Source organism: Mustelus asterias, chromosome 9 (assembly GCF_964213995.1).
Source record: "Mustelus asterias chromosome 9, sMusAst1.hap1.1, whole genome shotgun sequence".
NCBI lineage: Eukaryota > Metazoa > Chordata > Chondrichthyes > Carcharhiniformes > Triakidae > Mustelus > Mustelus asterias.
Genome location: NC_135809.1, coordinates 13551518 through 13574076, shown reverse-complemented (window position 1 = coordinate 13574076; position 22559 = coordinate 13551518).

The window sequence follows — 22559 nt, the reverse complement described above, 5'->3', positions numbered from 1 at the left end:
GTTACAGATAGTGTGACATGAACCAAGATCCCGATTGAGGCCGTCCTCATGTGTGCGGAGCTTGGCTATCAGTCTCTGCTCAGTGACTCTGCGTTGTCGTGTGTCGTGAAGGCCGCCTTGGAGAACGCTTACCCGAAGATCAGAGGCCGAATGCCTGTGACCGCTGAAGTGTTCCCCAACAGGACGAGAACACTCTTGCCTGGTGATTGTCGAGCGGTGTTCATTCATCCGTTGCTGTAGCGTCTGCATGGTCTCCCCAATGTACCATGCCTCGGGACATCCTTTCCTGCAGTGTATCAGGTAGACAACGTTGGTCGAGTTGCAAGAGTATGTACCGTGTACCTGGTGGATGGTGTTCTCATGTGAGATGATGGCATCCATGTCGATGATCCGGCATGTCTTGCAGAAGTTGCTGTGGCAGGGTTGTGTGGTGTCGTGGTCACTGTTCTCCTGAAGACTGGGTAGTTTGCTGCAGACAATGGTCTGTTTGAGGTTGTGCGGTTGTTTGAAGGCAAGGTATGGGGATGCCCTTGGCGAGATGTTCGTCTTCATCAATGACATGTTGAAGACTCCAGAGAAGATGTCGTAGCTTCTCCGCTCCGGGGAAGCACTGGACGACAAAGGGTACTCTGTCCGCTGTGTCCCGCGTTTGTCTTCTGAGGAGGTTGGTGCGGTTTTTCGCTGTGGTGTGTCAGAACTGTCGATCGATGAGTCGAGCGCCATATCCTGTTCTTATGAGGACATCTTTCAGCATCTGGAGGTGTCTGTTGCAATCCGACGCGCCACAGCGAAAAACCGCACCAACCTCCTCAGAAGCAAACACAGGACACAGCGGACAGTACTTTGTCGTCCAGTACTTCCCCGGAGCGGAGAAGCTACAACATCTTCTCCGGAGCCTTCAACATGTCATTGATGAAGACGAACATCTCGCCAAGGCCATCCCCACATCCCCAATTCTATATAAGCATATAAACTACACTGCAGAATATTTCTTTGTGTGTGTCTGTTTGATGGATCTTCAATTTCTCGGTTTGTCTACCTCACTCCTTTGCAGTTTAAGGCCCTGCATGCTCATTGTCCCAACTTTGGCTTCTGGAACTTTTCTGCTCCAGGCTCCTTCTCCCTGACCCCTGTCCGACAGCAATAAAATGCCCAAGAGCATTGAAGTACACCCACAATAGTGTTTATGGACAAAGCACATGCTCATTTTTGTTTTTATGTACTGGTAAATTTTGATTAAAACTAGATATAGCTGAAAAGATTATGAAAACACCTGAGTCACAGGATTTGGCTGCAGCATTTTGACGCTATGGGTACCTGGTGGGGTGAAAAATGATATTCCCCCTTGCTTCCACCCATTTCCAGTCCAATCCATGCAGAATGCCATGTTGTTGGGAGATGTTGGCATGGATGTTACGTGCTCATGCTGGAAGCACGAGAAGGCACAACTTTGAAAAAAATTTTGGTCAGCACCGAATATTGATTTAAGACCTGAACAGCCATTTTCAACCTCGTCCTGTAGCTTGTGCATTTTGAAAACCTGTTGGACTTTAACCTGGTGTTGTTAAACTCCTTACTGTGTTTATCCCAGTCCAACGCCGGCATCTCCACATCATCGTTCTAGTAACAGATACTTCATTTGAACACCATCTCTGTCCCTGGATCTGGACTTCCCAACCAAGGGAAACATCTTACCTGCATCTACCCTGCCTATTCCTTTAAGTATTTTGTAGGTTTCAATGAGATCACCTCTGATTCATCGAAACTCTAGAGAATACACTCCCAGTTTGCCCAACCCCTCTTCATAAAACAGTCCTGCCATTCCTGGAACAAGTCTGGCAAACATTCGTTGCACTCCATGCTTAAGCCATGAAAATTCTTTCCCTCAATTCCTCATCATTCATCATCATTCTGGGGTGTGCTATTTGTGCAGTCTCACACATTAACCCTTGCAAACCCTAATACTACATCTCCACCTCTTCCCCCCCAAGTCTTTATCCATACCTTTTATACTCTTATGTAATTACAACTCCATCTCCCCCCAGATTTCTGACACCACACCCGGACAGTATGCTTTGTACAGCGCGCAAGAAACAATACTTTTCACTGTATACAAATACATGTGACAATAATAAATCTAATCAAAATCAAATCAGATTCAACACTCTTTTCTTGACTTGGACAGTCTTCTTTGAGGGTTGTAGTATCTGGTTCTTTATTAATTTCTGAATCAATGTCTGGTTCTTCCAAATATATGACCGATTGTCATCTTTGATGAATAGAAATAAGATTCCTCTCGTTCTAATATACAGTCAGGTCATTCCGCTTCTTTCAGCATTGCACTCACTTCCTCAGACCCATGATACAGGCATTGATGGCTAAGGCGAAACTCCTCCTATTTTCTCAGCAAAGAGCTGGGGGACCAACTGGCTCCCTGAGGGAAGAGGTCACTGTCCTATTATTTGAATTACTTAGAACGGGTGCAAACTAATTGTGCGTTGTGGTATTTGTGCTTGAATTGGAGGCTATCCCATATACCACCATCCCCCCGCCCCCACCAATCAAATGTTTGCTTAGAGTAGTACTCTTACAATAGGATTCATCTGTTCTAAGTACAGTTGGTGCACTCATATTATTTATAAAATTTCTAGGAACCCTTAATAGCCACATTTTCTTTTCAATAAACACCAAATGACTTTTGACTCTCTCGCCTCATCACTTGAGAAAAAAGAATTTCTTCTTATATCCTGACTACATGAAGGGTGTTTGAATCAGGTCGAATTCAAATTAAAATAGAATTCCAGTAAGTTTGTTTTGGCAGCATTACGACTGGACTAGACCCAGAATAGGATTGCAGGGCACTCTGATACCATCAAGCTGCAACTAACAAGGTTCTGCTTCATACTCGCATTAGTGGTAAACATGTTTTAAAAGAAGTGAATGTTATAAATGTAGACTAACTGGTACATTTTTAACTACAGGAATCACGAGAATGTTTACTTTTAGAATTTTTCAGCAGCAGTATTTGTTTTATTTGCAACTTTATAAATCATGATTTAAAAAAAATATATATAAATACTAGTTGCTGCTTTGTTTTAGCAAATGCATGTCGCGATATCCTTGCTGTTTGGTGCGGTGATGTCAAGAAGGCACCAGGTAACCAAAATCAGTTCCCTCTCCCTCCCAATGGCTTCTCAGCCCCAACTTAAAGCTTCCAACATTTTTATCTTAATTTTCAAATTCCTCCATGACTTTCTCTCACCTTATTTCTGCAACCGGTTCAGCCATCCATCCTATTCCCATCCTTCTTTTCTGAGGTGGAGACTTCAACCATTGTGGCCTTGCATTCTGGATTCCTCTTCCTAAACCACATCGCCTCTTGGAACGTACCATTCATGGATCCAGGAGTTCGTATCATCCTTCTCATTGGCATCGAGCAGCTGCACAGATACTGCTAACGGTTTGATGGTGAGAAGGAATCACAACAACAATCATTTTATTTGTCTATAATGTACTAAAATGTCCCAGATTCAAATTTGACACCAAGCACATAAAGAAATAATTGAGCAAACGCTTGATCAAAGAGGCACGGTGGCACAGTGGTTCGCACTGCTGCCTCACAGCGCCAAGGACCCGGGTTCGATTCCCGGCTTGGGTCACCGTCTGTGTAGAGTTTGCACATTCTCCCCGTGTCTGTGTGGGTTTTCTCTGGGTGCTCCGGTTTCCTCCCACTGTCCAAAGATGTGTGGGTTAGGTGGATTGGCCATGCTAAATTGCCCCTTAGTGTCAGGGGGACTAGCTAGGGTAAATGGATGGGGTTATGGGGATAGGGCTGAGTAGGATTGTGGTCGGAGCAGACTCAATGGGCCGAATGGCCTCCTCCTGCACGGTAGGATTCTATGATTTCTATGAAAGAGGCAGTTTTTAAGAAATGTGTTTAAAGAGAAGAAACAGGTAGGGAGGCAAAAGGTTTGAGGGAGGGAATTCTAGAACTTATGGCTTGGCTGAAAGCACAGTCCCATTAGAACATAGAACAGTACAGCACAGAACAGGCCCTTCGGCCCACGATGTTATGCCGAGCTTTATCTGAAACCAAGATCAAGCTATCCCACTCCCTATCATCCTGGTGTGCTCCATGTGCCTATCCAATAACCGCTTAAATGTTCCTAAAGTGTCTGACTCCACTATCACTGCAGGCAGTCCATTCCACACCCCAACCACTCTCTGCGTAAAGAACCTACCTCTGATATCCTTCCTATATCTCCCACCACGAACCCTATAGTTATGCCCCCTTGTAATAGCTCCATCCACCCGAGGAAATAGTCTTTGAACGTTCACTCTATCTATCCCCTTCATCATTTTATAAACCTCTATTAAGTCTCCCCTCAGCCTCCTCCGCTCCAGAGAGAACAGCCCTAGCTCCCTCAACCTTTCCTCATAAGACCTACCCTTAGGAAAGAAGGTTGAATAAAATTAGGGTTGCTAAGGAGTCAGAATTAGAGGAACACAGAGCACAGGAAGGTTGTGGGACTGGATGAGATCACAGAGGTCATGGGGAAGGGGCAAGGCCATGAAAAAATTTGAAATCAGGTATGAGAATATTAAAATTGAGACGTTGCTTACTGAGAGTCAATGTAGGTAAATGTGCACCAGGATGATGTGTGAACAGGATTTGGTGCGAGTTCGAATGTGGACAGCAGAACTTTGGATTGCTTCAAGTTTATGGAAGATAGAATGTGGCACGCTGACCATTGGAGTAGTCAAGTCTTAAGTTAATAAAGGCATGGATAAGGCTTTCAACAATTGAGACAAGGACAGTCAGGCAATTTGATTCAAAATTGATGCTGGCTTAACAACATACACGTTGTAGTCAGTGCCGTGCTTTCTTGCACACAACTTTGAAAAAAATTCTGGTCAGCATGAAAAATATCCAGTACCCAGATAAGCGCTGCCTCCTCCCATAAATAATATCTTGATCAAGTATTTGTCTGTACTAGAGTCTGCAACTGAGCACATGGTAACATCAATTTGCAATAAACCTCATAGTTATACAGGCTGTAGGCACAGGAGGTCATCTCTCGCAAATACTTCTGCACTTTAACAAGCATATAGAAACATAGAACTACAGGAGATGCAACACACAGAAATTAGTGGTGCACAAGGAAACGACTCACCTGCAAAATACTTTAGCTATATTTTGTCTCATATTTTGATTAATTTCCTTTTATCATATTGCTTTACTGTGGAACATAGAAAGTGCCAGCTATGCAAAACTAAAGATGAACTCAACAAATGCAATCCTCTGCAAAAAAAATACAGATAAAGGATTTAGCATTTCGGTAACTACAGATTTATGGGTAAACAAATATACAGTCATGTGAACATGGAAAGGAAAAGAGCATCTGGTCCATTGAGCCTGCCTATACTGGCATACTGTAATTTATGCACACCATGACTCTCATCCACCCCTCTCCCTGACTATGTAGACACGCAATCTTCTATAAAAGGCAATATGCAAACAGAAAGCAAAACAGTCTAATTGCAAATCTCATTAGAAAAATTGAAAAATGTTATGTGTTGTAAAACAATGCTACTTTGTGTGATTAGTCACATGACATGCTGTGACATCACTAGAGGTTTAACCCATGTTGTGGCACCTCAGAAATACTTTTTTCTTGTTGTCAAATCTGTCAGCAACAAGTGTGCACACACAGCAAGGAAAAACTGGCGATGAGGATATTTTTCAGAAGGATTTTCTATAAAGTCCAGTTTTTTTAAAAAAAGGCAGCTAAGGAAGTTTCCCAGAAAAATCGTCAACAAAAATCCAGTTTTTAAAGAAAAAGCTGGCGACGAGATTGGTTTTAAGCCGAAACTGATTGGGTTCAGGAATATTTCTTTTAAACCGTGACTTTGACGTGAAACAGAGCATTGACATCAGGAAGACGAAAGAAAAAAAGTCAGTGCATCGACTCTGAATTAGGTGGAACAACAAAAACCCTCTCCTGAAAGAAAAACCATGAGTAGCCACGAAAAGGAAGACTTTGCTTACTGTTTAGCGGCTGGGTAGAGTTCTGGATGGCAGGATCTGGAATGGGGGGCATCAGTAACAAGGTTCCTCACACTGAGTGCAAAGAGAGAGAGTACCTGTGCATTCTAAAAGGGAAACTGCTCCAAATAAAAAAAGCTAAACAGGATTTACAAGTAAAGTCTTCTTGTTTAAGGAATAGAAGTGTGATTGCCTACCAAGAAGTAATTAGAAAAAAATATTTTCCCAAACTAGAGATCCAATTAAAACAGAAAAACAAATAACACAAGTTAATCAGGAGAAGATAAAATAAATAAGCGGGAGGAAAAGTTAAAGAAAATTCCACTATTTAATAACTGGTAACTGCAATGGTGGGCAAAAGTGGCGCCACAGAGGCGTTCAAAGAAAATGTGGAAACATGGGATGCCTGCGAAGAGAGATTTCAATGTTATCTGTCTGTGAACAAGGTACTAGATGAACTTAAGGTAGTCACCTTCCTAAGCATAGTGGGGCATAAAACCGTTACATTGTTACAGAGCTTTGTCCATCCTGAGAAGCCTGGTGAAAAAACCTACGAGGAACTGACCAAGATTCTCAAAAGCAATTTCTCACTTAAACCACTAATAATTATTGAAATAATCTCATTTCATCAACGGAGCCAAGAAGAAGACAGAAATGTATCGCTATTCGTTGCAACGCTGAGAAGGTTAGTGAAGAACTGTGAGTTTGGTTTGAACCTCAAATACACTTGGTGAGACAGACTTGTTTGTGGACTTCGGAATGAAGCAACTCAAAGACAATTGCTCACCAAAAGCTCCTTAGCACTAAAACTTTCTGAGATTGCAGTGTCCATGGAATTGGCCATGAAAGAAACTTCCCAAATTGAAGCTGGAGCCAAAATACACAAGATGGGAACGGACAGGGAGAAATCTTTGAAAATGCAAGCATACCCTAGGGTGTGCTCAGGTGGGGCACTCTCCACATGAATGTTGGAGTAGAGAAAACTGTAAAAGCTGTGGCAAGAAAGGCCACACAACTAAGGCATGTTGGACCTAACAGATTTCTCCAACCCCAAAGCTGGGCAAATGCAAGAACATGTCAAGATCTAAAAAAGGGGTCTACAAAATATCTGATGAACACAAAATTTCCAAGATGATACCGGACTAGGAAAGATCCAAGGACTTAAACTGGGTGTCCTATCCATGAATAGGGATACCCAAATGTTCTGGATTTATCCAAAGTTAGATGGACAAGAAGTAAAGATGGAAGTAAATATGGGAGCTGCTGTATTATTTCTCCAAGAAAACACATACAATCTAAAGCTTAAATACTTACCACTAAAACCTTCAAACATAATCCTGTGAATTTATACAGAGGCGGTAGTTCCACTGAAGATGAAAATCAGGGTTCAACTAGAAGCCATTGGTTAATCAGCAAAAAAGCCTCTGCACATAGTAATAGGAAATTATCCTGCGCTCTTTGGAAAAGTGTGGTTAGACAAAATCAAGCTAAACTGGAGAGCAATTAATCAGTTGGTTGACAGCAAGAGCACACTACCAAAACTTCTGGAGAAGTATAGGAAAGTGACTGAGAATACCCTAAGATCCATGGCTGGAGTGGAAGCATAAGTCAAGATCAAACCTGATAGCAATCCCAGATGCTTCAAGACAAGAATTGCCGTATGCAATTAAACTGAATGTAGAAGTGGAACTGGAGAAATTAGCCAAGGATGGAGTGTCAAATCAGTCAGAAACAATTGCACATAAATAATAAGCTCAAGCAGCAATTTTCACATCTGCAGTTACTGGTCTGCCACTTTAGGCAATTGTGTATCATGGTCTTCGTGGCCTTCCATGCTTTGTAGATGATCATTAACTAAAGTTTAAAAGTTTTTATTTAATAGTCACAAGTAAGGCTTACATTAACATTGCAATGAAGTTACTGTGAAATTCCCCTAAGTTCCATGTTGAGGTCACCGTCTATTCAGTATTATGGAACATGCTGCACCTAGCTGCTTGACGCGGATCATGGTTTACATATATGCCTTGTCATATCTGATCTCTGTTAAGATATGGGGATTTTGCAGACGTGTCCTCAATAGGAAGCTTGTTCCACACTTATATAAGATCATGCCGATCTATGACTCCCTACCTAAAAATCCTGTATTGCGAATACCTTTAGTCAACAAAAGTCAACCTCACATACGTCTGATATCTTCACTAAAGAACTAACTGCCTTCAAAAAATTTAACTACTTTAGAATTAAAGCAACTTGCACTGCCCCAGGGAAGTAAGCATCAAAATGTTTTATTTCATGGCAGACCATACCAGTTGCACATTCGTGAGGGGAGGACAAAACTTTAACTATCCAAAAGGTCCTGCTTATGGGCTTGAGACTTGTTTTATTCTGAGGGTTGGGCCTTATTAAAGTACAATTAGTGAGCTGCATTGCCAGAGCTAGAGCTCTCCAGGTCCAGGCTATCATAATATCATAATTTACAGAGACTTGTAAAGAGGTAGGTTCAGGAGGGGCACTACTCATGGAAGGCAGTGCAGGGGTATTGTGTATACAGCCCAGGTGGCAGCAGCTTACATTATTCTTGTACACTTTGGGCCTTTTGGTGGGTGGCCCAGGCTATCCACCTAAATCAGGTAGAAACCATAATTGTCTATGCAGATAAACCAAAGTTAGAAATTTGCTTGGCCATTTTTTGAGCTCTTTCTAGCAGTTCCTTTGAAATCAGTGCATGGTCAGTCCATTTGGAAAATTGCAATGTGGGCCCTGAAATTGGAAGATTTAAGCAGCTTGCTGCCAGCAGCGAAACCGCTGATCTATTTACAGACTGCCCTCCGCTCATATTGCTAATTGTTTAGCAATAATCAACCTCACTAGCACCCGATTGCTTATACTGCCAAAGAACCAGCCATCCAACCTTCCTTCTGCAGAGATACATCATACGGACTTAAAGCATCGGTGAGGCACCCAACATGCTTCTTCCGCCCTGATTTTCAACTGCTGATTGGCTGTATGTCAGGTGAGAAATGGACTTCTGACAATTGCAAATTGTACCTGAAAAAGAATAGGACATTATTTTTTTTTAAACTACTGGAATTTTGCTGAATTCTTTAAGTTTTGATAAATTGACCAATTAATCTAGGCTGATGATTACATTTCAAATACAACAGGGTAAGGAGGTCTGATGACTATGATACTGGACGAGCAACTTTGCAATGGTGAGTTTAAGTCCCACCACAGCAAGTTGTAAAATTGAATCCAATAAAATCTAGTGCCAGGAAGATAAACAACTGGTTTATTTCAGGGAAGTGAACCAGTCACCATTAGCTAGCCTGGCTCCAGTTCCTGCTTTGTGGTTTACTCTTATCGGGGCAACCAGTGATGGGTAATGGCAGGGTTGCAATTCAATATATTTGTACTGCCTTCCAAATTAATCATGTGTGGTCCAATTTGTGAAGTCACAAAGAATCCATGAGAACAATGCTGTGCTTTATGGAATGTAGGTGACCCATTTCCTGCCCCCATCAGGGCTCAGCTTGACTACCAGCCAGCAGGTTATTGAGAGGGAATAAAAAATTAATAAAGTTTGAAATGTTACTTTGTTGACTGTTCTTGACACAGTTGGTTGAAACTCACTCACTATCAGCTATGATGGTTGGAAACTAAAATAGCGCCTTGAATGATGAACCCAGTAGAGTCAGATTTTTCTCTGCAGCACCTGGGTATAAGAGCTTGAGAGGGTGACATGCTCATTGCCAGTTCAAACCATGGAGGCCTGTCTCCTTCCTTACTCCATGCTTGAAGTGGAGTGGCGTCTCTAAAGCTGTAAACCGTTAGGGTGACACGGTAGCACAGAGGTTAGCACTGCTGCCTCACAGCTCCAGGGACCAGGGTTCAATTCCGGCCTCGAGTAACTGTCTATGTGGATCCTGCTCATTCTCCCTGTGTCTGTGTGAGGGTTTCTCGGGTGCTCTGGTTTCCTCCCAATGTCCAAAGATGTGCCGGTTAGGTTGATTGGTCATGCTAAATTGCCCCTTAGTATCAGGGGGATTAGCAAGGTAAATAAGTGAGGTTATAGCGATAGGACCTGGGTAGGATTGTAGTTGGTGCAGGCTTGGTGGGCCAAATGGCCCCCTCCTGCACTGTAAGGATTCTATGATTTGTTTTTCTCTAACAGGGAAATGTCTATCATGGATCATGGCAAATTACACAAAATTCAAGTACAAAGTGCTCACAATTTCATGGGGCATTGAAGAAGAGTTTTGCAAGCTTGGGCTGGCTGCATACAGTCACTCTTGGTGCGATGCCAGACACATAGGCCATACATCTCAATGACTGGTAGATCATATCAAATGGCATGGCCCTTCGGCTGTTCGCAATAGACAGAGTACAGACATCAGAGCTTAGTGCGTAATGTCTAACATTAGATATGATGCTGTGATTGAACAACACCTGCACTAAGTGCGTTAAGAACTACACTAGGCATGGCACCTTTAATGAACTAAACAAAAGCATGGGGAATAATGATGCATTTTCCTTGGCAATGCCTCAGCCAATCAGAGCTAACTTGCCAACAAATCAGCACCTTTTTCTCATGCAGAATAAACTGTTTCTTTCTTTGAGATTTGGCCATCCCATGGTTGTGTGAAGGAATTGTTATGTGGATGTTGATCCAGAGTGCCACATTTATTACTGCACTGCAGTCAAGTGCCAAGCAACAATGATATGCGGGTTAGGTTGATTGGCCATGCTACAAATTGCCCTTAGTGTCCTGAGATGCATAGGTTAGAGGGATTAGTGGGTAAATATGTAGGGATATGGGGGTAGGGCCTGGGTGGGATTGTGGTCGGTGCAGACTCGATGGGCCGAATGGCCTCTTTCTGTGCTGTAGGGTTTCTTTCTTTCTTTCTAATGGAGGGGATTTTCTGGCCCCCACTCACCATCAGGATCATCCAGCCCGCCGAAAGTCAATGGGCCTTTGGCTGGGCCGCTAAATCTCCTGCAGCAAGCCCTGCCACGGCAGGCTCGGAAAATCTCGGCCAGTCCATCGGTCCACTAGCCACACGGAGAGTTGTGAAAAATACACTCAATGAAACTCCAACATTTTGAGTCTAAAAATGTGACTATTTGATATTCTGGGAACCAGAAGACATAACATGGTGGCAGCAGATGTCAATAATATCACAACATTTAAAATGGATTGAATGTTGAATTAAATTGATAAGAGCAAAACCTGAATCAGTGCCAGGCAGAGATAAAAACTGATGTATCGTGCAGAAGTGAAATGGCCACAGCTGCAGCAATAACTGCAGAGCTACAAGCCAAAATGAATTGGGAGTCTGATGATGTTACAGAGGCATTTGAGAAGTTTAAGCAAAGGTACATGACAACAATCAATAGCTTTCTAAAAAACATTAGTGAAAAGGAAAGGGTTTGTTCTATCCTTTTGTGGGCAGGAGAAAAGGGGTCAAATTGGTTTGATAGCTCGGAGATGAGTGAGGAAGACAGTAAAAAGCTAGATAAAAATTGTGAAAAAATAGCACATATCTCCAGCCAAAGTCAGATCTTTGGACCCATTGATATGAGCTTCTAAGCTTTACATAGGAAGCAGGTGAGCCTGTTGACAATTTCTTAACAAGATTAAAAAATGCAGCCCAAAAATATAAATGAAAGAAAACAGTTGAAAAGGTGAGTTTTACACAGCTTGAAGTGCAAAAGGATTTGACTGAAAAGGGCAAGTGTACCATATTGCAGGCTGTAGATACTGCCAGAACACATAAGGCCAGGATCAAGTGAAGAATTGACTACCCAGGGAGTATGGGTTTAAGGTGCGAGGGGCAAGGTTTAAAGGAGATGTACGAGGCAAGTTTTTTACACAGTGGGTGGTGGGTGCCTGGAACTCGCTGCCAGGGGAGGTAGTGGAAGCAGATACGGTAGTGGAAGCAGATACGATTAGGGGCGTCTAGGCAAATACATGAATAGGATGGGAATAGAAGGATATGGTCACTGGAAGGTTAGGGGGTTTTAGTTCAGTCGGACAGCATGGTCGGTGCAGGCTTGGAGGGCCGAAGGGCCTGTTCCTGTGCTGTAATTTTCTTTATTTTTTGTACTTTGTTCAGTGGCTAGCCTTCAGATAAATCACGAGACAGAAGCAGGTTTGATGCAGTGAAACAGAAAAAAAAGCCCTCAAGACAGAGAAAAATACGTGAGGAACAGTGGGACGATCATGTGAATTCACAGAAAGACATGTCCCATATGTTTCAAACTGCAGAGCTTGAGGAGAGAAATCGCTGGAAAAATATATGCAGAATAAAGAAAGAAGTTGAAAATCAGAGACAAAGCAATAGGGCAAATGAAAAGAAAAAGAAACTTTAACCATCACATCCTGGAAGATGATGATGAGTTTGAGGACACAATAGGAACAAAGGAACCATATAACTAACTGCATTGACTGACTTGATGCAACAGTTCCCAGAGAAGAAAAACTCTCATATCCATTCAGTTCAGCAAGAGGGTGAGAAATAAAGCCACTACCATAAAATTGAAGCTGAAGATTGATACCAGAGTACAAGGCAACATCATCTTTCTCAGACAACACCAGAAGATCATTCCTGAAAATGAGAGAAAATAATTACCTGAAGAAAGATGCTGTGAAACCCAACAGTTTCACATTAATGGCACATGGAGATACTGAAATTTTCAGTTAGGAACAACCCAAATCAGAGGGACACACAAAGGAAAAGATGTTAAAAGTACTTCTAAGTCACTGAAACAGATGGTCCTGTATCTGGCGGTTAAGCAGTTGTGAAGAGCTGCAGATTATCTCAATAACCATGAGGTGAAGAAGGTGACTCTGAGGGTAGAAAGTCGTACACATATTGGAAAGTGCTCTCTGAATCAGAAGCAAGGAAGATCAAGTACAAATATATCCCAAGTGCTTTGATGAGATTGTTGAATGGATGGAAGATTTTGAACATAACATCTCTATTGATCCAGTGAAGAAACCAATGATTCATCCACCAGGAAAGCTTAATATAGAGCTGCACGAGATGGAAGAAAGTAATTGCTAGAGCCACAGAGCCTACATGTTGGGTAAATTCTATTCCAAATGGACAGCTAATAATTTGCCAGAATCCCGAACGTCTTAATCAAGCAATAAAGAGGAATCATTACTCTATTTCAGGAAAAGATCACACCAGCACTGGTGGAGGAAACGTTTTTAGTGAATTTGATGGCAGAAATGGATACTTGATGAGGAATCTTTGCTATTAACAGCATTCAACACAGCATTTGGAACTAATTGTTATGTGGATTCACATCCAGGGTGCCGCTCAGGTGCTAAGTAACAATGTATCCATCCATCAACCACATGAGAAGCTATAAGAAATACTGTCAATCAGTCTAAAGTGTGATTTTTTTTAAATTCTGGGAACCAGAAGTCATAACAGATATCTTACAGGGATATGGTGTTATGTGTACTGATCACCTTCCAATAGGTTGTTCAAGTGGATATTGATGACAAGTGCCAGTTTCTTATTTGACCATGGGGGCATCAGGGTTGAGTGCAGTCTTATTCCACCCTCAGAATCACAGAATTGCTATGATGCAGAAGGAGGCCATTTGGCCCATTGTGTTTGGACTGGCTCTCCAAATGAGCATCACAGCATAGTGCCATTCCCTTGCCTTTTCCGTCTACCCCTGCACATTGTTTCTATTCAAATATTCACCGAATATCCTCTTGAACGCCTTAATGGGGAGAATGTGCAAACTCCACACAGAGAGCCGTATTTTATCATTTTGATTCTAAGTGCTGGGCGGACTTGAAACTGGGAGTGTTTCAGATCTGACTTTTAGACCTGTCCTCAAGTGCTCCCATATGCACTCTGCCTGAAAAAATAGCAGCGATTCTGAATCGCGCTGCAGAAGCCTGTGGGCGGGGCTTAACACACCTGAAATCCCGCAGGTCCGATCGGCGCCTCCAACTGCGCAAGCGCAGAAAAAAAAGATAGAGAAACGCCCCCTGCCACATCGCTCCTGGACCGGATAGTGCCTCCCCCCTGGCCTCCACAGACATTGCCCCACCCCCCCCACAACATTACTGACCCCCTTATCCCCCCACCCCCCCCACCACCCAGACCGATCGTGGGCCCCTCCCCCCTTCCCCCCCACCGATCACATGCAGAGTGGCTCACACGCAGAGTGGCAGCGGACACCCCGTCCCCCCCACCGATCACATGCAGAGTGGCAGTGGACCCCCCTGTCTCTGCTCCCCCCCCCCCGCCCCCCGCCGGCCCTGCCCCCTGCCCCATCCCTGCTCCCCCACCCACCCCTGATCTGTGTCAGAGAGCCATCTGACCCCTTCCCCCCCCGCCGATCTGAGTTAGAGAGCCATCTGACCCATCTCCTCGTTCCCCACCACTGACCTGAGTGAGAGAGCCATCTGCCCACCTCCCTCCCAAACTGAGTCAGAGAGCCATCTGACCCATCTCCCTCCCCCATCTGAGGCAGAGAGCTATTTGACCGGTCTTCCTCCACCCCCACCACCGATCTGAGTCAGAGAGCCATCTGACCCACCTCCCTTCCACCCCAACCCTCACTGCCCCTGGTCCCCTCACCCCCCCACCGATCTGAAGTCGGAAGCTCGGAACTTAACTTACCTCCTCAGAAGCTGGAGAGCCCGAATTGGAACTTTGCGGACCATGTCTGTTTCGTGCTGAATCTGGACGGGCGAACGCGGTGGTTAAGGGGGAAATGCCTGTAAGTTTGGGCAGCCAGCACATTAAGTCTTTTTATGCATTTAAATTGACGTCACACCTGTTCCGGGCTCGGTCCCGACAGCGACCATTTTCGGCCCTTGGTAAAGGGGGAACTGGTGGAGGTGGGCGTGGATCGCGCTACTCGCCTCACGTCTGACTTTACCAAGTTTTCACGCCTGAAAATGGGCGCAACTTGATGGTAAATTTGGGCCCAGACAGTCACCCAAGGCTGGAATTGAACCCGGGTCCCTGGCGCTGTGAGACAGCAGTGCTAACCACTGTGCCATCATGCCCGCAGGACGGAAGTGAGGAGAATAGGGCAGCATGGTGACATAGTGGTTATCACTGCTGCCTCACAGCGCCAGGGACCTGGGTTCAATTCCAGCCTTGGGTGACTATCTGTATGGAGTTTGCACGTTCTGCCTGTGTCTGTGTGGGTTTCCTCTGGGTACTCTGGTTTTGTCCCACAGCCCAAAGACATGCAGGCCAGGAGGATTAATCATGGTAAATGCGTGAGGTTATGGGAATAGGGGGGGGTGGGGCGTGGGCCTGTATAAGATGCTCTTTCTGAGATACAGCGCAGACTTGATGGGCCAAAGATTCCTTCTGCACTGTGGGGATTCTATGAATAAAAATATTTTTTTCTCTGAGGGTAATGAGCCAGTGGAACTCTCTACCTCAAAAGGCCATCGAAGCAGAATATTTGAACACTTTTAAAGCAGAGCCAGATAAACTCTTGATAAGCAAGGAGGTGAAAGGCTATCAGGAGTAAGTGGGAATAGGGAGTTGAAGTTCCATAGAAATCATAGAAACCCTACAGTACAGAAAGAGGCCATTCGGCCCATCAAGTCTGCACCGACCACAATCCCACCCAGGCCCTACCCCCATATCCCTACATATTTTACCCGCTAATCCCTCTAATCTAAGCATTCCAGGACACAAAGGGGCAATTTTAGCATGGCCAATCAACCTAACCCGTACATCTTTGGACTGTGGGAGGAAACCGGAGCACCCGGAGGAAACCCACGCAGACACGAGGAGAATGTGCAAACTCCACACAGACAGTGACCCGAGCCGGGATTCGAACCCAGGTCCCTGGAGCTGTGAAGCAGCAGTGCTAACCACTGTGCTACCGTGCCGCCCCAAGTTGCAATCAGACATGACCTTGTTGAGTGGAGGGGCCGAGTGGTCTTCCACTGCTCCTAATTCCTATATTCATGCGTATGTTTGTATGTAATTTTCCCTTCCTAATCTGTGGAAAATTACTCTACCTCCATTGCCCCTTTAACTGCGAACAGGTAATGCATCATCTACTATAAATCAAGCCTGTTCAATGCTATACCAAAGGGCGATTTTAATAAACAGCCAAAATTGAGAATTGAACTTCTTTTCCAGCACTAAAACATTCATTGTTTTAAGTAAATTAATTCAGTGTAACAACATTTTCATCTGAAATCTAGGTCAGTAGCTCCCACATCTAAGTTCTGTGGTCTCCTAAGTGGCAGGTTGAATTTTCTTGCTGTTCCTTCACAGGGCTGAGATATTCTGATTAGTCTCAATTGCCACCCATGTAAAAGAAGCCCTTTTAATTTTAACCAGTTGACTTGAACCTTCCCCCGCCCACAGCCCCTAAACAACTGCTGAACCTCACCTGTTCTTTTGACCTGAAAGGATGTATTCATCCTTTTAACAATTTCCTGCCAGGCCTGCTTCCTCTCTGTGGGGTTTTTGGCCATGGTTTTTAATCCCCAAAATGTTTTAAGGGCTTCCTCAGTGAGGAAGTTCACCTCCACATCTGTTAAATGTTCTTTGTGTTTTTTTTTGTTGCCTTGCATATCATCCTTTCTGTACAACCCAGGTATCCGCGTCAAACGTATATGCGAGTTTATAAATCAATGCAATGTAATTTACTTTGAATTGGCATTCTTTTTTGACAAGTGTGGAAAATTGTACAAAAATTGTCATACAATACAATGTCAAAAATATACGGCAGGCAGAGCTAACTTTTATTTATCTCTCAAAACAACACAAAATAATAGACCAAGGGGAGGCACTGATGTGAATCATAACAGCATATCCAATTCCTCCCTCATCCAGAGATATCAGAGTAGAAATTACAACAGATGCTATTCATGTATGAACATTTAGCATACTTGTATCAAATTACAATAGTGCAAGGGAATTTGATGCAAGCATTTTTTGAAAACACTACAGATCACAATTTCTACCCTATCAAGTGCTAAAGCCATCCATTCTTCATATCTGGCTCTTTCAACGCAATTGTAAGAAGACATTACCAAGAAAATTTGTTTTGCATGAGCAACAGCTGAAATCAGTCCTGGTTTTTGTGGACAAAAATTGTAAAATGGCAAGCAACAGAATCATAATGCAACACATTTTTGTCAGGTAGAAATCCTCCAGGATTACAATCTGCACATGACTGGAATTTTACAACGTTATCCTATGGCATTTTTAAAAAAAAACTCAATTTGTTAGAATGTAGCTGAGCAGGAAAGGGCAGCTATTACTTCCAACAGATGTGCAATCTGTTTTTCTCATTTAGATGGTGGCGTCATATTCTGGCAGGCTAGGTCAGCTGTATAATGAACTTCCTGTGTCAAAGATCAGCACTTCTGAAAACTTGTGCTAAATTTTTCTTTCAACGCTGTTTATTTGACTGGTTGAAAATGTGCAGGATTACCATAACCATATTGAAAGGATTATGCAAAAGTGGAGATTTCTTTTTCCCTTCTCCATAACCCCCTAGGATTTTCATTTCGTATTTTTTGGCATTGCTGAATTACTTGTAGAAACTTCATTGGTGGAGGAACATTTTAAAACTAAAATCCTAAAAGAGACACCAATGCATGTTTTTAAAGTCTACGAGAGGTGTTTAATGGCCAGCGGCTCATTATTCCATAATTATTCACTTTTTATCATTAAGCCATTAGACAGGTATGGACATGGTAGACCAATTTTGGTTTGTGTATGCAGCTGTGAGACAGACAGTACATCATTCTTTCAGGAAACTATAGATGCTAAGCTTCTGGAACTTCAAATACCGTTCCTATAGCAACAGTGAAACTGTTCTTAGTCTGTGGCACAGTTATGAACCTCTGCCTTGTCTCCAGTACTTCCTGCTTATGACCTGACTTTACTTGTACTGTGGGATAGAGCGAGTGGCTTATTGAATGAATGATCTATTGTTTTTTAACCGACACTAAAGAGCAACAAGGTTGTTCTGGTCCAATTAATTCAATTTGGCTACACACAATGAGAGGTTATTATCCAACTACATGAGAACTATCTAATAATTCCCATTCTATATAGATGCTGTTATTGAAGTTATCCATTCATAACTTAATAAACTAACACGGCAAAAAGCTGATCATAGCTTTCTCAAAGTGATTACATTGTCAACATGAGTTATTAAATTGAAAAATGACAACATTTATGTAGGTAATAGTACCATATGTTATTGTTTGAAACTATACTGAATGATACAGATCAGAAAGGTTTGATCCCTGTTCCATGTTATCAGTAGATATTATCCTTGATTATGGTGGAATACACAATTGACCTAAGATCCCTTGGTTAAAAGAGAACAATTAGCCGGGATTCTTGTCCCTGATTATCAGTGATGGACCCTGTTGAAAGTGTATGTGTGGGGGAGTGGGTGCGGTGGCAGATGAAGATCGGATTAGGTTCATCTCTGCTAGTCAAAAACCCAGCCAATGCGTAAAAGTGACTTTCAACTACAAGCGCCCCACACTGACTCCCCCCAGGTTACGATTTTAACTTGCTATTTGGGGCCTTCTTTAATATGCTGATGGGGCTCCAATTGCATCTTCAGCTCCTGATTTCTACTTTAATGAACAGTCTCAGTGGCAAAGTCATTGAGTCTATCCTGCCAGGAACACCAAGCAGAAATAAACGCCGGGGCAGAAGGATAATTTTTTAAAAAACTTTTCTTGTGATGGCAGAGAAACAGAAATATTTATTTAGATATCCCTACCCATACTGTTCGAATTGCTTTCTTGGCAGCTTACCCGATAACCAGGCTCCTGCTGCCAGATGTTGCCCTCCTACCCAATGGCTAGCTGCCACGTATGTCTGACCAGGGTATTGTAAATGTCCTTGCCTTCACATACCTGAGGTCCCCGGTGATTTTCCACCCACCTCTGTCCTCACCTACTCAATCCCCACTCGATAAAGTAGGGGCTTTAATATCTGGATATGTGCTCAAATAATAACCACTTCAGAGAACTAACCAAATTGCCAGCATTGTAGATTTCTGACAGTGTGAATCATTGCATTTTGAACAGGAAATGAGAAAACGTGATTACATTTGGAAAAAAAAGAAAATATGATCGGCATTTGCTACCATGACAGGCGGACCTAAAAAGTGGACCTCCTGTCAGTGCTGTTTTGGGAATAGTTTGAAACTGCAAAACTACAATATTTTCATATTAATATGTTAAATCATTTTTTTACCATATGCTAAAATATGCCATATAAGAAATGTGACTGCAGAAGCCTCCCAACATATATAATTAAAATATGCACAAGCAATTGATTATTATAGGACTTCAATTAGTTTTCGCACTATCATTAACATCAGACTTTTAAAATGTTACTTTCATTTTGTTGGATAATTCTTAATTGGTTGTGGCTATTAAATCCAGTGGTTTACTGTGAAATTGAAGTGTGTCCTAATTAAAAACAGAGATGGATTGAATAGTCGTGTAAAAATATAATGAAAGATTTTCATTCTGCATTGACGCTAGCAATTCTACAAAGACCACCCAGACTTTCATTTGGACTTCTTATAAAATTTCTGCCTTCACTTTTTGTACACCCACTCATGCTGTCCTCCTTCAGCTGTAAGAATGAAACGTTCAGGGCCATAGACTTCAACATGGCCACAGGTAATGGTGCTCAATGCTACATACTTCTTGGGGATTGTCAGAATCTTTTGTGCATTTGTGCAATCCAGTTTTTACTACTCATAAGCTTGGGTTGAGGGGAAGGGAGGGGATGGTTTCTGTTGTAGCTTAGTACAACTATCATGAGATATCCACTAAGCCACTAGGGAGATCTATTGGTAGGTTTACTGGGATACCCAACTAGTCGGACTTTCCAACTTGTCCATGTAGCAAGCAGTTAGGAAGACAAATGGTATGTCAGCCTTTATTGCAAGGGGACTTGAGTACAGTAGCAAAGTCTTACTACAGGGCTTTGTTGAGACCACACCTTGAGTATTATATGTACATCTGGACTCCTTAGTTAAGAAAAGATACACTTGCCTTAGAGGGTTCACCAGCAAAGGTTCACCAGACTGATTCCTGGATGGCAGGGTTGTCATATGAGGAGAGATTGCATTGACTACTCCAGCATTAACTTGAATTTAGAAGAATGAGAGAGAATCCAACTGAAAAGAATAACATTCTGACAGGGCTGGACAGACTGGATGCAGGGATGTTGTTTCCTCTGGCTGGAGGGTCAAGAACAAGGGGTCACAGTCTCAGGATATAGGGCAGGTCATTTAGGAGTGAGAAAAGAAGAAACTTCTTTATTTAGAGGCTGATGAACCTGTGGAATTCACTACCACAGAAGGCTGTAGAGGCCAAGTCACTGAATATGTTTGAGAAGGAAATAGATTTCTAGACTCTCAAGGTGTCAAGGGGTATGGGGAGAACACAGGTGTATGGCATTGAGATAGAGGTTCAGCCATGATTATATTGAATGTTGGGACATTCTTGAAGGGCCAAATGGCCTATTCCAGCTCTGATTTTCTGTGTTTCTATGTTTCTAAAGGGATTGTTTGCATTAACAATTGAATCTACTAAATACTAATGGTCTATTTGTTCTCCCCACATTCTTTTTAATTCTCCTATTCCCATTCTTTTGCTGGAGGAATGCTGTATTGCCCATGGCTTTCCAAGATAACACATGCCATAAGAATAGAAAACCGAAAATTATATGGCCAGTCAAGCCTGCTCTGCTATTCAATATGGCCATAACTCATTTTGGGCTTGAACTCCATATTTCCACTCACTCTCCATTTCTCTTGATCCCCTGAGGGACCAGCAATCAGTCTGGGCGTGATCTTTCCTGCCGTTCATGCTACATTCCCACTGCAGCGAGGTCATTTGGTGGCCAGCTAAATCTCCATTCACTGTGGCAGGATGGGAAAATCCCACTGGCGTGAATGGTGGTAAGATTCCTGTCTCTGTTTTAGCCTTAAATATATTCAAGGATGACACATCTACAACTCTCTGAGGTAGAGAATTCCAAAGATTCACAACCTGAGTGAAGAAATCTCTCCTTATCTCAGTTCTAAGTGATCATCTCCTTATCCTGAAACTGACCCAAATAAGTAATTGGAGCCCCTTCTGCACGTTAAAGAAAGCCCCAAAGAGGAAATTAAAATTGCAGCCTGGGGCTAGTCAATATGGGATACCTGAAGGTGAAAACCACCCCTTAAACATTGGCGGACTATTTGACCAACACAGAAATTAAGTTAATTCAGTTTTGTTCCAGATTCCTCAGCCAGAGGAACCAACCTCTCAGTAACCTCTCCCTGTCAAGCCCCTTCATAATCTCGAATATTTCAATAAGATCGCCTCTCAATTCCAGAGGACATGTTACTCAGCTTCTCATCAAGGGGAAAACTCTGTCATCCTAGGGACCAATTTAATGAACATTTTCTGTACTGTCTGCAAAGCAAGTATATACTTTCTTAAATATGGAGTCCACAGTTGGACACAATGCAGGTACAGATGTGTTGTACTGATGTGATGATGAACTTTTGGCACATGTGATGAATCTGTGTGCACATGGACCTTTCGAGGGAGAATGGGACTGGAGCCAGTGGATGGAATTCTCCAAAAAAATGACAAAGTGTCATCTCAGCTTGGAAACCCAGTGGAATTCCTGCTGGTTTGGGTGGCATAATCCCAATCGTGATCTTCCAAAACGTTGCCTTTTTTTGCAGGGTGGCTTGTTTTGTGCCACCATTGAGAGGGGTGGGGGTCTAACGATGCTGGCAAGTCTGGCTCCTCAGAGATTGGAACGCATTTTTAAAGCACACCCCAATCTCAAATTAATGGTAAAAGCCCCCCATCACCAACACCATCAGGCCCCACCCTAGATCATCAACATGAGCAGCCCCGTCCCATCCCTCCCCATCATGTGAGTGAACCACCGCTATGGGTTTGCCCATAGGACCCTCCCCTTCAGGTCCCATCCACTCTGGCCCCACTCCCTTCAGGCCAGGTTGGCAATGCCAAGTTGGCATTACCAAAATGCCAGCAGCTAGTGCCAGGGCACTGCTAGGTCATGTCCCTGACCACCCAGAGCTACACTAGCCTCCGAGCTCTTGGTGTTGTCAGCACGTCTGGTCTCCATTTTTGGAAGCGAGTAGTGATTCCCGCCAGCGTTATGTCACACTGGCAGGTGGGAATATCTGACATTCCTGGAAGATGCTGTGTTAAGTCGATTATGAATATGTAAGTATGTTTAAATGTATGGTAATCAGGTTCACACACTCGTTGGGCATGAACCAGATAACCATCACTGGCCTTGGGTAGAGGACACCTCATTCTAATATCTCCTCATCACAAATCCCATTATGGTCCCTTCGCAACGGTTTGTGGCCATAATGGGAATTGCGTATGTGTCGAATGGGGCCAGAAAATTGCTCCAGTGTTCTCGTGCATGGAAAATAAAAATCAGAACAAAGCAATCTTGTCTGCATTGTG